Source organism: Protopterus annectens, chromosome 1.part1 (genome assembly GCF_019279795.1).
Source record: "Protopterus annectens isolate FY-2018-M chromosome 1.part1, PAN1.0, whole genome shotgun sequence".
NCBI lineage: Eukaryota > Metazoa > Chordata > Ceratodontiformes > Protopteridae > Protopterus > Protopterus annectens.
In genome coordinates, this window is record NC_056726.1 from 769,583,150 (window position 1) to 769,598,256 (window position 15,107).

Here is a 15,107-nt window from a genome sequence, read left to right on the forward strand (position 1 = left end):
TCCGAGATTAGCAGAATTCCCAGAGCAAACAGCAATGGGTATACATGCATACACTGTGTATATAGACATACGTAAATACAGTAAGGTTCAAGTTCATATCACAATGGTTACATAAAAGCATGAATAAGTGTGATGTTAACCACAATCGCTTAATACCTTAATGATAAACTAAATAAGTATTGACAAGATTTTTAAAATACAATTTTCACAGTATTTTCTACACCAGTACTGTTCATCAGCTGGTTTCTCCTAGTGCAGTTTGAAAATGAAGCAATTTTATAAGATTTACAAACTGCTCTCTCTAATCCATTTATATGCATTCTTTTTGAGTCCCCCCACTTCAGTTTAGTTTTGAATGCAAGTAATGTTTCCTGCCTATGAGCAAATATTTTAGGTGTGAGATTCCAGGATGCTGGCTGAATTTTTAAGAAAAGCTTTTAGCTCTTAAATCATATTGTGATCTTGTTAGCATAACCGCATCTTAATTGCTATTTCAGAAGGAGTATAGAGTAGTCCATACCACTAATTTACTGTGCAAGGGTGAGCAGTGCTGCAGCTCTAAGCTTTTGATAGCAGGTGTCATACAGAAGTGTAGCTATGCCTTTGATTGGAATTCAGTGGGAGTTCACAGTGGTGAGTAAGCAGACTTGCAAGGTAAGCAAAGTGCGATATTTTATTAACCGTTTTCTGCAGTCAGAATGTGTTGCATGTTGAGAAGAGTATGATGATTGGAATTTTCTAAACTGGGTATAAAGTAATTCCTGCAATGGCTAGGCTTGAGTCTTGTGATAAGATGTATGACACATTGTATCATTATTTTAATTTTGATAGGGGTTTGTGTGGTGCTGCCTCAGTATGCATTTAAAATGAATGATTTCTTGGAGTTTTGTAACAGTTTATTTTTGCTTGTTCACATATAGTTGGTTGATGTCCACTTTTACTCTATTTTTCAAGTTACTGACCTATTAACACTGTACTGTCCTTGTGCATGTATTGACTTTTATGTAATGAAAGTTCTGTAAAGATATCACTGATGAATGGGGGGCAGAAGTTCAAATACCAACTCTTGTTGTACAAAGCAGTTAATTGTTTTTGTGTCAGACAGAGAAGATGCCAGCCTGATTTGGAAAGTTCAGTTCTGAAACTGACTGTCAAACCAGGTAAAATTGTTAGGCCTAAAGTTAAACTTGCCTAGTTTAACAAGGAAGGGAGTGTTCTACAGTTTTAATGCCTTTGGTGATGTGTATGAATACACCAACGGAAATACCTCCATTGTTTGTGATTCTGGATTTTATTGCCATATAAAGAACAGTTATATCTCCAGAGCCTTTTTGAAAATATTGTAAACATCAGAAAACAAAAGTTGTGATTAAATATCTGATTGTGTGGTATTTTTTGTAATATTTTTGTTATTGGGCATATTTTAGTAATGAAACAGAAGTGTTGTGGTGAGGATAGGACTTGAATTTTGGTGACGGTACTATAACTGCATGCTGAAACATGTCAGGAACCATATCAGGTGTATGTGAGAGAGAACTTTGCAAACAGTTAATTTGTCAATATACTTTTATGCCATCCAAAGGAACAGAGGCTGCAGCTTGTGGAATTTAGCACCTGATAGTTTTGTCCAGTGTTGAATTGGTTTTAAAATTCTTTTGGTTAGATTTGTTTGAATTAGACTGTGGGAATGATTTTTATATAGGTGGCATTTTTAGATATGACCCTGAGTGGGGGTGGCTGATTTAAGCAGTCTTCTGATTTTCTGAATTGTAATTAGTGAGGTTAGTAACTACTACTGAAACTCATTCATTCAGTTTTGAGAATGGATGACTTAACATTTTTGTCTACTTTGCATCTGGCAAAACATTTCAGAAAATCTCCAGGGTCACTTTGTTCAGGTGGCTTTCGTATGAATCTGTTTCTGCTGTGCAAAATGCAACGAAATTTTACCTAGTGCACCAAAGACTGTTTACAAGAACCATAGTTACCTCCTATGTATGTAGACAGGTAGAATATATATATATATATATATATATATATATATATATATATATATATATATATATATATGTGTGTGTGTGTGTGTGTGTATATATATATATATATATATATATATATATATATATATATATATATATATATATATATACACACATACATACACACACACACACATATATATATATATATATATATATATATATATATATGTGTGTGTATATATATATATATATATATATATATATATATACACACACACACACACACACACACACATACATTTTCCCGACGAACTGTTTTATTGATGTCTCTGCAACTGTCGCATGAGCTTCTTTGCACACTTTGTAAGCCACTGTAAGCTGGATGTTATCTGAAGGTCAAGGACTTTCTTTGGCGCTACTGTCCTCCTTGCTATCGAGTCATGATGCCATCCAAAAGATGAAGCTGGGGACTGTGTCCTATGATTGGATTAGAATGCACTGAATTATGTAAGATATAAAAATATGCCACTATCGAAATATGATCCATGTCCTTTCCTTCAATGCACACTTCCACTTTCCCCATCCCTAGTGCAAATTATCCCTTGCAGCAAGGTCTGAATGAATGGCCCTGGCACCTATGTACAGGTAATGGTTCTCAGGTGGTTCATCATAACATCTGTGTTTCAGAACATCAAACCTCATATGATCTTATAGCTGTAGTATTTGCCAGTTTAACTATTCCTGATATTACTTCAAGGGTCTATTCAGTGGGTGTCCTTTTGCTGGTAGCTATCTTTTCTCCTGTGGTGTGTCTATTCAAGTGTTCTCACAATTCATGTTAATAAAAACAAAAGAAAAAAAATCTTTATTAAATTATCATGCATGACTTAGGCAATCATTTATATAAATGAAAACAAATCATATTGACATAATTTTAGTTGAAAACATTATACATCACAAACCATGTTGACATAATTGTAGTAGCAAACATTATACATCGCTTATAATCTCTCCAGTCAGTGTCAAACATTACATAGCTCAGTCAAATCCTGCCTTTTTTTAAACCTCGTTCCTCCTCTGCATGTATTGTTCCCAATTTGCTCCTACCCTTTTCTAAATATCCCAATTCCAGTTGTTTTATATGTTATTGTATTCACTTCCTCTAGTAAAGTTGGTTTAGACTTGGATTTCCATTTTCTAGTAATTAATTATGGTGGCTGCCAAAAAGCAGACTATACAAGGCCTTACTGTGTCTAGGCAATTCTGATTCTTTATCATTGCTCAAAAATCATTACCTTAGTTGCACCAATTTGCTCACCCAGTATCTCTGACAGAGCAGTCTACAGGGAATCTTAAGTCTGCCAACTTACTACACTCCCAGAAAATGTTACCAATTACCTCTTTCATCCCCATTTCACTTCTAACATTTGTTGTCTACCTGAGGAAAAATTCTTTTGGAGTCTACTTGGAGTATAAAATACCCATGTAAACACTTCCAAGCAAAGATCGTAAATTTTCTAGACTTGCATATTTGGGAGACATGCATATATTCCCCCACTGTTTCTTTGTGAATTGCTTATCCAGTCTCTCTCCCCAGTGCTTTCTAACCTCCTCTAATTGATTATGTATGCTGTACTAATTATTCCTTTTCTCACAGCAGCTTCTGTTCTAGATTCTACTAAAAACTCATCCAGTGCTGTTTTTTTACTTAGGATTCCCCTATTTCTTTCTGTGCCTGTACTCTAATATCAAACCTTGATAGGGAAGACAATCTCTATCCTGCACTCCAAATACATTTTTGGCCTCTTCCCATTGTGTTACCTTTCCCTCTCTAATTATTTGCTCCCAGTATCTTGGTTCTTTTACCAGTTTTCTCCAATAAATTCCAACCTCCTTTTGTCAGTTGTCTATATCCATAATTGCAGTCATCTCTATCAGCAGAGTCTCCTTTCTCCATTTCAACGTTGGCTTAGTTCTTAGTGTACTTTATTCTACTTTATAACTATAATATTTTGCATGATCATTGTTCTCTTTAAGGATCCACATCCAAAATCCCAGTCTCTCCTTGTTTCTTGAGCTTCCCCCCATTTCCATCATCCCTTTCAACTTTGAATTATAGGCTTCTGCTTGTACTGTGCCTATGAACCTTAACTGTGTAGCTCTGAAATTCCCTTCAAATTAGGTAATCTATAACCGCCTTCTTCCATTGGAAGAATCAGCTTATCCCACTTGACTCTTGTTGTCTTCCCCTCCCAAATAAAATATTTCAGCTCTTTATTAGTTGCTATCCACAATTTCTCCTATGGTTGATAAAAATATGCCTGACCTGTGTATAAAACTAAAGGTACTAAAAACATTTCAGCTGCTTATGTCTTACTATCCATGTGTACACAACAGAGCTTCCAATTTCTCAGTTTTTGTATTATCTTTTTTTTTAGTCTGTTCCCACATATCCTTAGCAGTCACACCAAAATCTTTTCTAATCCATACGCCCAAGTACTTCATTTTATCATATCCCCCTAGATATGGATATTGCTGAACCAATTTGTGTGTGGGTACATAATTTATAAGTATTGCCTTTGTTTTAGCATCATTAATTTTGTATCCCGAAAGATTTGAAACTGCCTCAAAATATTCTGCAACACTGAAATTCCGTTTTCTGGTTTTATCAGGTTTAAAATAATATCTGCAAATAGAGCCAGCTTTTTCTTGACTACCATACCAATTATATCCTTGCATTTCTGAGTCTCTTATTTTCTTTGCCAATGGTTCTAAATGTAGTACAAATTACAAACAGGAAAGAGGACACCCCTACCTGGTTCCTCTGCTCAAACAGAAATTATCAGAGACGAACCCAGTTACTTCAGTTTTCACCTCAGCTCCTTCATATATTCTTCTAATCGACTTATAATTTTATCAGGGAATGAAACTGCTTCCATTGCCCTGCTTATAAACTCCCAGATTACTCTGTCAAGTGCTTTCTCTGCATCAAGACCCACAAACAGTGGTATTTCCTTGCAATCAGCTTTCCTCTGGATCATAAATATTCTGTTAATGCTGTCAGATCTTTGCCTCCCCTCCACAAAATCACATTGATCCATATCTGTTAATTTTGACATCACCTTTGCCATTCTTTTAGGTATTATAGACATAAACACTTTATAATCATGGTTTAAGATTGAAATGGGCCTATATGAAGCTGGCTCTGATGGGTGTTTACTCTCTCTAGTTATTACAGCCACCACCACTTTCTTCCAGGAAGTTGGTGCTTCTTCTTCTCATGAAATACTGTTAAACAAAAATCTTCCAAATCTTTCAGTTTTGTTCCTCCTAGCTTGTAAACTTCCACAGGAATACAGGTTCAAATGGGTGCACTGACAGTTTTGAAAGATAAACTGTTCTATAAAGAAGCACTTTATATTTTGAAATATGGTACTTTGAGTCCTAGTGGGCTGAATATTGAGCTTAATTGGAAATAATTAATTGAAGTGTGTGTTAACAGTGTAATTGATCTGTGTATTTAATGAGTGTGTTTTTTCTGGTGCTTTGTACTCCTTGAATTCTTTGAGGCCGAGGTGCTAGAATGAATAACAACATTTTCCTGTGGATTTTGCTGGTTCTTCTGTGATTTTATTTGTGGTTGTATTCCACAGGAATACCTTCTGTTCCTGGGAACTTTCCTGTTGATTGGTTATACATCACCATTTTTATCTCATTTCCCACGGTCCTAACTATTAGTAATTGAGTCTCATCTACCTCTAACCTTGGCATATTTAATTCTTCTATAATCATTTCCATGTGTATCTTTTCTTGATCTCCACAGTTCTCTGTTGTATACAGACTTTGATAAAATTTCCGAATTATTTCTAGTACCTCTACAAGATCTCCTGTTATCTTCCTTGATATAGGCTCCCTAACCTTGGTGACAACCCTTTTTACTTTATGTTGCCTGAGACGTTGAGCTAAAATGATTTTTATGCTCTGGCATTATTAACAGTTGCTTAACAGCAATCTTTCTAAACTCATGGTATATTACCAAGGTAGTCCTTTATTTTCTCCTTGGCAGTCTGCAATTGCTCCTCTTCTTGTTCTGTGAGTATTAACTGTGCAATTACAGCCAGTTTCTGATATACTTTAACATTTGTCAGTCCCTCTAAATAATTCTTAACCATCTCTCTCTCTCTCTCTTTTATTTCCACCCAATTTTTAAACTACACTTTATTTTTATTCCACTCCCTAGCTATATTTTCAGAAGAAATTTGATTTTTCTAACAACTCCCACATAATTTCCACTACCCATTCCTTAAATTCCTCTCTTTTCAACAGATAGAAAGTGCAAGTGTCTCATTTTTATTTCATTACCCTGCATTTTTATTTTAGTCGTTATTGGTGCTTGATCTCAAGTAGTTATTTGATGTATATCAAAACTTTCAATTAAATGCACATGTTCCTGTGAAATGCAAGTTCTGTCTATCCTAGCCCAGTTTTTGTATCTTGGGGAATATTTAAATTCACTCCGAAATCCTACTATTGAATTCACATCATCTGTGCCAAATATTTTTATAAATTTCTTCAAGAATCTACCCTCTTTTTATATTTCCCTTCTGGGCCACACAGACACATCTTCCCTGCTGCAAATCAAATTCAAGTCCCCACGTATAAGTAATATTCCCGGCTGAACACTGATGACTTCTCTGAAAATTTTCTTAAGCTGCATTATAGCAGATTTAGATGGAATATAAATACATGCCATTGTAATCCTCCTTCCTTGACAGTAGCCCCTTGGTACTGCATATCTACCATTATCTTTTTTTTATCCTCTTCTATCACTATTGGAGCTCCTCCTGCAATTAATGTAAGTACTCCTTTTTTTCTTTTGTCCCAGGTATTCAGCTGAATAGCCATCCTGAAAACCTTTCTTTATCAAATTCATATGTTCAGTTCTTTCCAAATGTGTCTGCTGTACATAGCTATTTGTACTCTACATTGTTAATATAGTGCACTACTCTTTCTTTTTTGTATATATCTGTGAGACTATTAACATTTAAAGGTAATAATAAAAGGCTCATTATGTTAAAAAGTGATTAATCCCACCATAAATTTGTAACAGTTTTTAAGTATATAGTTCCAGCTTTTGTTTTATATGCATACACCACTGTTTATACATTTGTTTTTTGTCATATCTATTTGAGCTTATATCACATCTTATAGAACATTTTGTTTTATTGAAAGCCCTCAAACAAAAAAAAAAAAAACAAAACAAATATACCCCCAAAAACCTATTAACAACATTAATGCATAAAACTATGTACAAATATTGAAGTTTTACCATCCTAATAGGAGCAATTGTCCTAAACTGACAGCCACATGTATAGACTTGGGTCAACCTAAAAGGAAGGTTATCCATGCTAAGACACATGGTACAGCCTGTGCTTCTATTGTTTTTTTTTTTTGTTTTTTTTTCTCTTTATTGCTCACCCAGAATGAGCAAACACTTGGATGATTTCAGAAAAGATCATCTCATAGCTGTTGAAAGAAAGCCATTAAAAGATAGAAGTGTTCTGTTTTATTGCTCTTTATCAAATTGTCTCCATAAAGACATGAGAACCAGGTACATGCTTTCTTCTACAAGTACTTATTTGCTAAAAGAGAGCTTTATTATATTCAGTGTTCCTTATTTATTTGCTTTCTCTTAAAACTTGTTACTAGATAAATCCAAGAGCCTCAATCCAGTCATAGTAGGCTTTCTGCCCTAGGGCATTTATAAGCCTAGCCAGAGTGTGCTTGACTTTCGCCACCCATTTTAAATTAATTTTGCTATGCCTTTTTTTGAGGTTAGTATACTGTGCCTCTGTCTAACAGTGACACAGAAGTGATAGCCGGGGTAAACCTACGATCTCCCATCCACTCATCAAGATTCCTCTTGAAGAGAGTCAATGTGGGACTCTGCCTAACCTGGACTGGGATTTTATTCCAGAGTGAAGGGAGCCTCTGGGTTGTGAATCTGTCCCTCCAGCATGTCCTATTTATTTCAGTGCTGAGGTTCAAGTCTCGAGCGTAGCTCGATGGGATTTGGATTTTCTGAGGTGCAGCATGTCCATTAATTCCGGGTTGGACATGGCTTTATACGTCAGGCACAGATCGCCTCTGAGCAGGCGGTATGCCACTGAGTAGAGCTGGAGTTTCTTTAACCGGGCAGCATATGGCATCTGTTTGAGCCCTTTGATCCTCTTGGTGAGGTACTTTTGGGGTCTTTCCAGTTGCTGCAGGTGTCTGGTAAGGTACATCCCAAAAGGGGCATTGTACTCAATTATGGGCATGATGAGGGATGAGTAAAGAAGCATGATGACCTCCCCTGATCTAGATGTGAATCCCTTCATGATTAGGTGGGCTATATAAAATGTTTTTCTAACCACTTTGGCCACGTGGTTGTCAAATGAGAGATTGCTATCAACTTGGGTCCCTAATGACTTTTTCTGTACTTAATGGATTACCACCTATGTGGTAATTTGTGGGCACTTTGTTTTTGCCAAAGGGGATGACTATACACTTTTTGGCGTTTAGCTTGAGGCCATGGCTCTGGCACCAGTTGTCTGTTTCTGTGAGGCCCTTTTGGAGGATGCTTGTGTCGGCTGGAGAGTTGATTATGGCGCCCAGTTTGCAGTCATCTGCGAACTTGGTCAGCCACAGTCCTTCCGTGTTGGCCTGTACCGCAGAGAAATATATACCGAACAAGAGAGGTCCCAGGACTGAGCCTTGTGGGACGCCACTTGTAACTGGTTTGGAGTCTGACATGGCTCCAGCAATTCTAACCATGTGGGTTCTGTCCTTTAGCCATTTTGCAACCCATCTAGTGACATAGGGGTTTATATTTAAGCTGGTGAGCTTATCTATACTGCCCGAGTGGGGTATTGTATCGAAGGCTTTTGCGAGGTCCAGGTAGGCTGTGTGGACCACCTTCCCCTCATCAATGGCCTTGGTGACTGTTTCAAAGAAATCGACCAGGTTTAAGAGGCAGGATCTGCCCTTAACAAAGCCAAACTGGGTAGGATCCAGTGTCTGTAGGTCCCCAATATCTTTATTTATGAGGTCCATGATGATCCTTTCCATAGCTTTGCAGATCAAGCTAGTCAGGCTTATGGGGCGATAGTTTCCAGGATCTGTTGACGCATCACCTTTGCGGAGAGGGACCACTGTTGCTGTACGCCACTCTTTGGGTACATATCCTGTAGTAAGGCTAAGATTGAACAGTAGTTTTATGTTTGGGTTTAGCTCTTCTTGGAGTTCATGTAGGACGCAGCCTAGGACACCATCTGGTCCCATTGATGCTGTGTTTTTTGCTTTGGAGAGGGCGGCTCTTACCTGAGCATCTGAGATGTCAGGGGGGCAGCACTCTGTTGGGATAGATATTTGCCCTTTTGGTGGGGGGGGGGGGGAGTTTGCACTGAACCTGTCGGCTAGGATGTTGGCAGTGTCTGTGGGCTCGGTGTATTTTTTGTCATTTTGGACTAATTCTGAGCATATCTGGGAATTTCCACCCAGGTTCCTAACATAACTAAAGAATGCAAGAATGAGTAAAAGTACATAATTTTTTCTTGTATCATACTCTTTCAAACAGACTTTTTTTACTTTGCTGAGCCTACATGTGTTAAAACTGAACAAGGAGAAAGTGAAAAGGAGGAGAAAAATGGGGGCACCTGTTTACTTACCCCATTACACTTGAAAATAACTGAGAACTTTATAAAATTACTGTGAAGAACAAAAGTTTTACTTATTCTTTCTTCTTCCTCTCTCCTAAGTGTTCCTCCAAACATTAATGACATGCAGTAGGGCATATGCTAGAGTCCTCTACAAGTTTAACAAAGTCAAAAAAGTCCAGTATTTCCAGGTTTTCTTGTTCTGATGTTTCACAAATATAATTAACGGTTTATAATCCCACATTTGTCAGTTTTGGAGTTGTTGGTTTTATTCCTGTTTTTCACCAGTCTCTGCTTCCTTTCCAGCGTACTCTCTGTTCTTCTGGTCAACTCTTGTGCTTTCTTCTGTCTCTCATGCATTTTGATTAGATCACTGGAAAAGGTTTGACTGGCATAGTATCTCTGTGGTTTGTATTTCCAGAAGAACAAAGAGCAGAATCTCCTGCATCAGAGCTCGCATTTTGTTAGACAAACTTTGCATTTCTTCCTTAGCATGTTCTGCATCAAAAAATTATTTTTCCTTCTATGAAAGAATATTCTGAAGATAGTTGGATATCACAGTTTGAATGTCATGCTTGCTTCTCCATATTCCCTGATTAGTGGAATAAATTTGGTAGGATTGCATGGCTCTAGGTTGCTTTCTCATGGCCAGGTTTGGAGCATAAACACTATGTGCTTTTCATTTAACAACTGCTGTGGAATACCAGTCCAGTTGCTTATTTGTGCTTTCATAAAATTAAAACAATCTGTTCCTTCCAGCTTCTTTGGAACAGCAGAAAATCTGAGTTTTTCCCTGTATCCTCTGTCTTCAAATTCTATTATTTGAGACCTCTCTTCTTGAACAGTCTCGTATTTAGCCAGACTTTTCTTTATTTCGACCTCCGGATTTTTCAGTTTTATTGCCTCATCTGAATGTTTGTTTAATGCTTCTTCCATTTTATCCAGCATTTTGTTGTTTTAGTTCTCATGACTCATGTTTTGTAAGTGCATGCCTCTTTGTGCTGTGCACCTGGGTAAGGGAGTGTATGTACCCCCATTGATTTCAGTTCTTTACAACCATGTTTACTGTTAGCACTTAAAAGGTAAAGATAAGTTATGATGTTTTAATGTTTTAAAACCAAGACCATTTGAGGCATTTTCTGTTTTGTTCGAGAGGAATCTTGACTTATCAGGTGATGTTTCTATTTTCAGCTTAGCTGGAAGAACAGTCAAAGCTCAAGTGTTTGCCATTATCCTTTGGCTGACATGCAGTAAATAGATTCCACCAGGCAGTACAACTGCAGGATAATTAGCTTGTTAAAACAGTAAATACTGCAAGCCTGGGATTTCCTTATTTATTTTATTTTTTCTCTTGATAATGGGTGGGGGTGAGCTTATTCTCTGTTTTCAGTCACGACTTAGGAACAATAGAGCAATGTACAAAGACAAGAAGACAATTGGAAATAAAACAGTCCTATTTTATACACTCTCACACACACACACACACACACACACACACACACACACACACACACACACACACACACACACACACACACACCCGCAAAGTAGAACTAAATGCAGGTTACTAAGAGGAGTAATTTTCTAAGATTTCCCGTTTTTAAGTGGATGGATTTAATTATTGAACAGTTTGAGTTACAGTGGAAAGTATTGCATCTTTCATAACTGTACAGCCATAGGCAAAAGCCTTCCCCTGCATGACAGCATACTTTGCTATTGCCCCTGAAGCAAGTGACTCTGCTTCCTTATGCAGGTAGTCCTTAAAGGCCCATTTGATTTCTAATAACCGTTGGATTATAGAATACTAAGCTAACAACCCTAAAGGTCCCTTTTAAGCCTAGCATTGCTTCCCAGAAGTATTGGACATGTTTTGGTTTTGGTCGTGTGTGTGTGTGTGTGTGTGTGTGTGTGTGTGTGTGGGGGGGGGGGGGAGTATATACAACTTGGGCAGCATCTACAAGCTGCTTCTCTGTAATAGAGACATAAGTGTCAGAGCAGGGGTAAAGTTGAGTTTCCCCGTTCATTAATCTGAGTCCAAGTTGTGCTTGAATAAGTGAGCTTGTCTGAAATGTCCAAGTGGAGTGTTGTGTTGAATTCCTTAGTCAGGTCAAAGTAGGCACCATTTTACCCTTGTCCATTGCTTTGGGAATCTTCTTGAAGTCCAGCAAGTTGAGTAGGCATGTCCTACCCATGAAAAACAAACTAAGTTGGATTCAATGTCTGAGGGCTTCCTATATCATCATTTATCATATCTGTAATTATTCTTTCCATGACTTTCCATTTTAAACTAGTCAGGCTTCTGTGTTGACGGTTTCCTTGGTTTGTGGATTTGTGCTTAGGGATAACTGTTAAGTCTTCCATTTGTTTTGGTGTGAGGCCTGGTTGGAGGCTATGATAAATAGTGATTCTTGTGGACCCAATAGTTTATATTTTGTACTGTCAGAGGCATCCTTGAATATTTTGTCAAGCCCCATCAATGAAGCGTTTTTAGCATTGGAGAGCACATTTAGGTTTATTCCTTAGTGATAGTTGGTAAGTTATGCTTGGGGCATTTCTTAATGGGTGTTGGGGAGGGTATTAGTGATGTGAGATTTGTGGTGAATTTATAAGCTAGTAGATTTGCTGTCTTTTGGCTCAGTAGAAGTGGCTCCATTCACAGTTTTTTGGTGGTGCTGCGGTAGCGTTGTCGCCTCACAGTTAGACGTTGTCCGTTCGATTCTCAGTTAGAGTGTCTTCTGTGTGCCGACATGCATGAATGGGCGTTCCTTCATTGAAGGCAAACCAGTATGTAAAAATCTACTGCCAATCATTAGCGGACCGGAGTTCCGCTGTGGCGACCCCTAACCGGGAAAAGCCGAAAGAAACAAACAAGTTGTGTATTGTCCTTGAGTTTGCAGACATAGTTGAAGAATGCCTTGTGATCCTCCTTAGCCTGTGAGGCTGTTTGTACCTCAAATTTGGCTTGGAGGGACTGTTAGTCCACTGAATTGCTTATTTAGTTTGAAGGGAGAGTTCATACCTTACTTGAGATTGTTGTTCCCACTCTTGGACATGATTTTCTTCCTTTTGTTATACAGTCAATTTATGTTGGGATTCCACTAAGGTGGCTTGCTTTTTATTATTTGTGGTAAGTACTACTACTTCTATCTACCTGTGTACATGATTGTATGGATTTTTTGTGAATGACAGCACATATGCATCAGTGTTCCTCACGTCTGGAAGTGCTTAAAAGTTTGCTAGGGTGTCACTTAAGACTGATAAGCAGTTTGCCTTAGAATAATTCTTAAAATATCCAGGGTTAACTGTCATAGTTTTTTTTTTTATTTTGAAAGAGACAGCTTTATGGTCTAACTTGATCACTGAGGATGTTTCTCTATATTGGTGAGGACTATGTCAAAGATGTTGGCTCCCTAGTAGGTGTATGGATGAGCTGGTCCAGGGCGTTGATGTTGAAAAAGTAAATAGAGTGTGACTTCAGTTCATTTAGGAATAAGGTATGGGCTTCCTGGATCATAAAGGGGTTCCTATTGCTTGAAAGATGTGGTATGGAACTTAGCTTATGGTGAGTTGTATGTGGAAAATCTCAAGTGTGTCATATTGCTTCACCAGCCTTAGTGTGTGTGTGTGTGTGTGTGTGTGTGTGTGTGTGTGTGTGTGTGTGTGTGTGTGTGTGTTTGTGTGTGTGTGTGTTTGTGATGTACAGAAACCTTCACCCTTTGTCCATTTCTATGCATTAGCTGGTCTAAATGTGTGGAAGGCATTATTGTCCTGCACTGCCAGTTTGCTCTCCATGGCTTTAAACCATGTCTTGGTAACTACACAATCATCTATATCCTCCAGAATGAGGAGAGCTTGCAAGGAGTGGAGTTTTTTTGTTTGGACTCCTGGCATTAAGTAGAATCACCTGTTGATTATCCTGGGTTGGTTTTGCTTTGTTGGGTGGTACATCGGGTTGGCAAGGCTTAAAAACACATTATGGGGTGGACAACATTTTAGCTGATACTCTAATACCTAGAGGCGGCAGTTGTAAACCATACCTGCAAAGTACCACAGTCTGTCAACTATAGCCTACCAGACTGACAAATACTGTATCCTCTTCAAATAATACCAAAAAGTAAGCCAGTTATTAAAGTTCATTATCTTCTGTTCATATTGTGGCATCATCCTTGGAGAAGGTAGAATGGTGCTTAATGCTAGGCCTATACCAGCCTGAGACACAGTCAGAGAGTGCCATCATGTATGTCTTCATATAGTTCAGGGAGGTACGTCTCTGGTCATTTTATGCCTACATGGACTACGACCGAGTCATACTTGTGCTAGTGGTTCAGTGACCTCTGTATCTGCGTGATTTGGCAGATCATGTCCCCTTGTACACAACTGGCTATAATCATCTCTTTGCTTAGCTTCATGAGTGGGACATAGCTATGTCTCTTAATGGAGTTTCCTATGACCAAAATATTGGATTGTGAGGTTCTATGATCTCAGACCGTGAGTTACTGTGAGAGGCATCTGAATGTGACATGGTAGATGCTGTTGCGGTAGTGTGTTTATAAGGTTGCAGAGGATTCGTATTGTAATTTTTTGCATCTTGGAGACCTTTGAAGTTTAGGTAGTGTACTTTTAAGAACCTAAACATAGGTGGGTTTGTGTGTTTGCATTTATAGTTTGTGTGACAGGTATTGCGAGTTTCTGACAAACTGGGAGCTCTAAGTTTTATTTACAGGTTTGACCATAGAGAATGTTGAGAATTACTACTCTCGCATACTGTATCAGGTAGAAAATTAAGTGGTTGTCAGAAAACATGAGATAGTTTTTACTTTGTCTCAGCATGATTTGGAGATTGAGTACCTTCATCTATACAGGACACTGCTAAACCATCCAAGCTTTGTACAAACTTGGCAACTTAATCTTGCAAACACAGCAAATTGATACAGGCAGAGAAAAATAGGAATTGACCAAAATAGCCCACTGGCCAATTAACGCAAGCAGACTTTAAAGCTTCCTACTGATTATTAGCACAGAAGATGATCAGGCAATTCTACTCTCACTAAAGATCAGAGACCAGAACTAACTTTTCTAACTTTAAAATCACTGAAATATATGCAGAGTGCAGTGAATAACCAAGTTGAAACAGTAAACCAAACCGCCAACACTTGCAGTTAAGCTGAATTGCAGAAATTCAATAGATATGGCAAAAAAAATCTTTAATATTTGTGCATTATTTACAGACTTTTTGCACTCCTACCTACTTTAAAGCAGCACTAATATATGTCCAGATAAAGTGCAACACAGCAATACAGAGTAATAATTTAGTTTGGGATTTAACTGAGTACAGCTCAACAGTCAATAAGAGGAAGAAATTGCTGTCTGAGAGTAAGAAGGAGTGAGCCACCCTAAACTGGATACACTCCTACCTCAGCTAAAACAA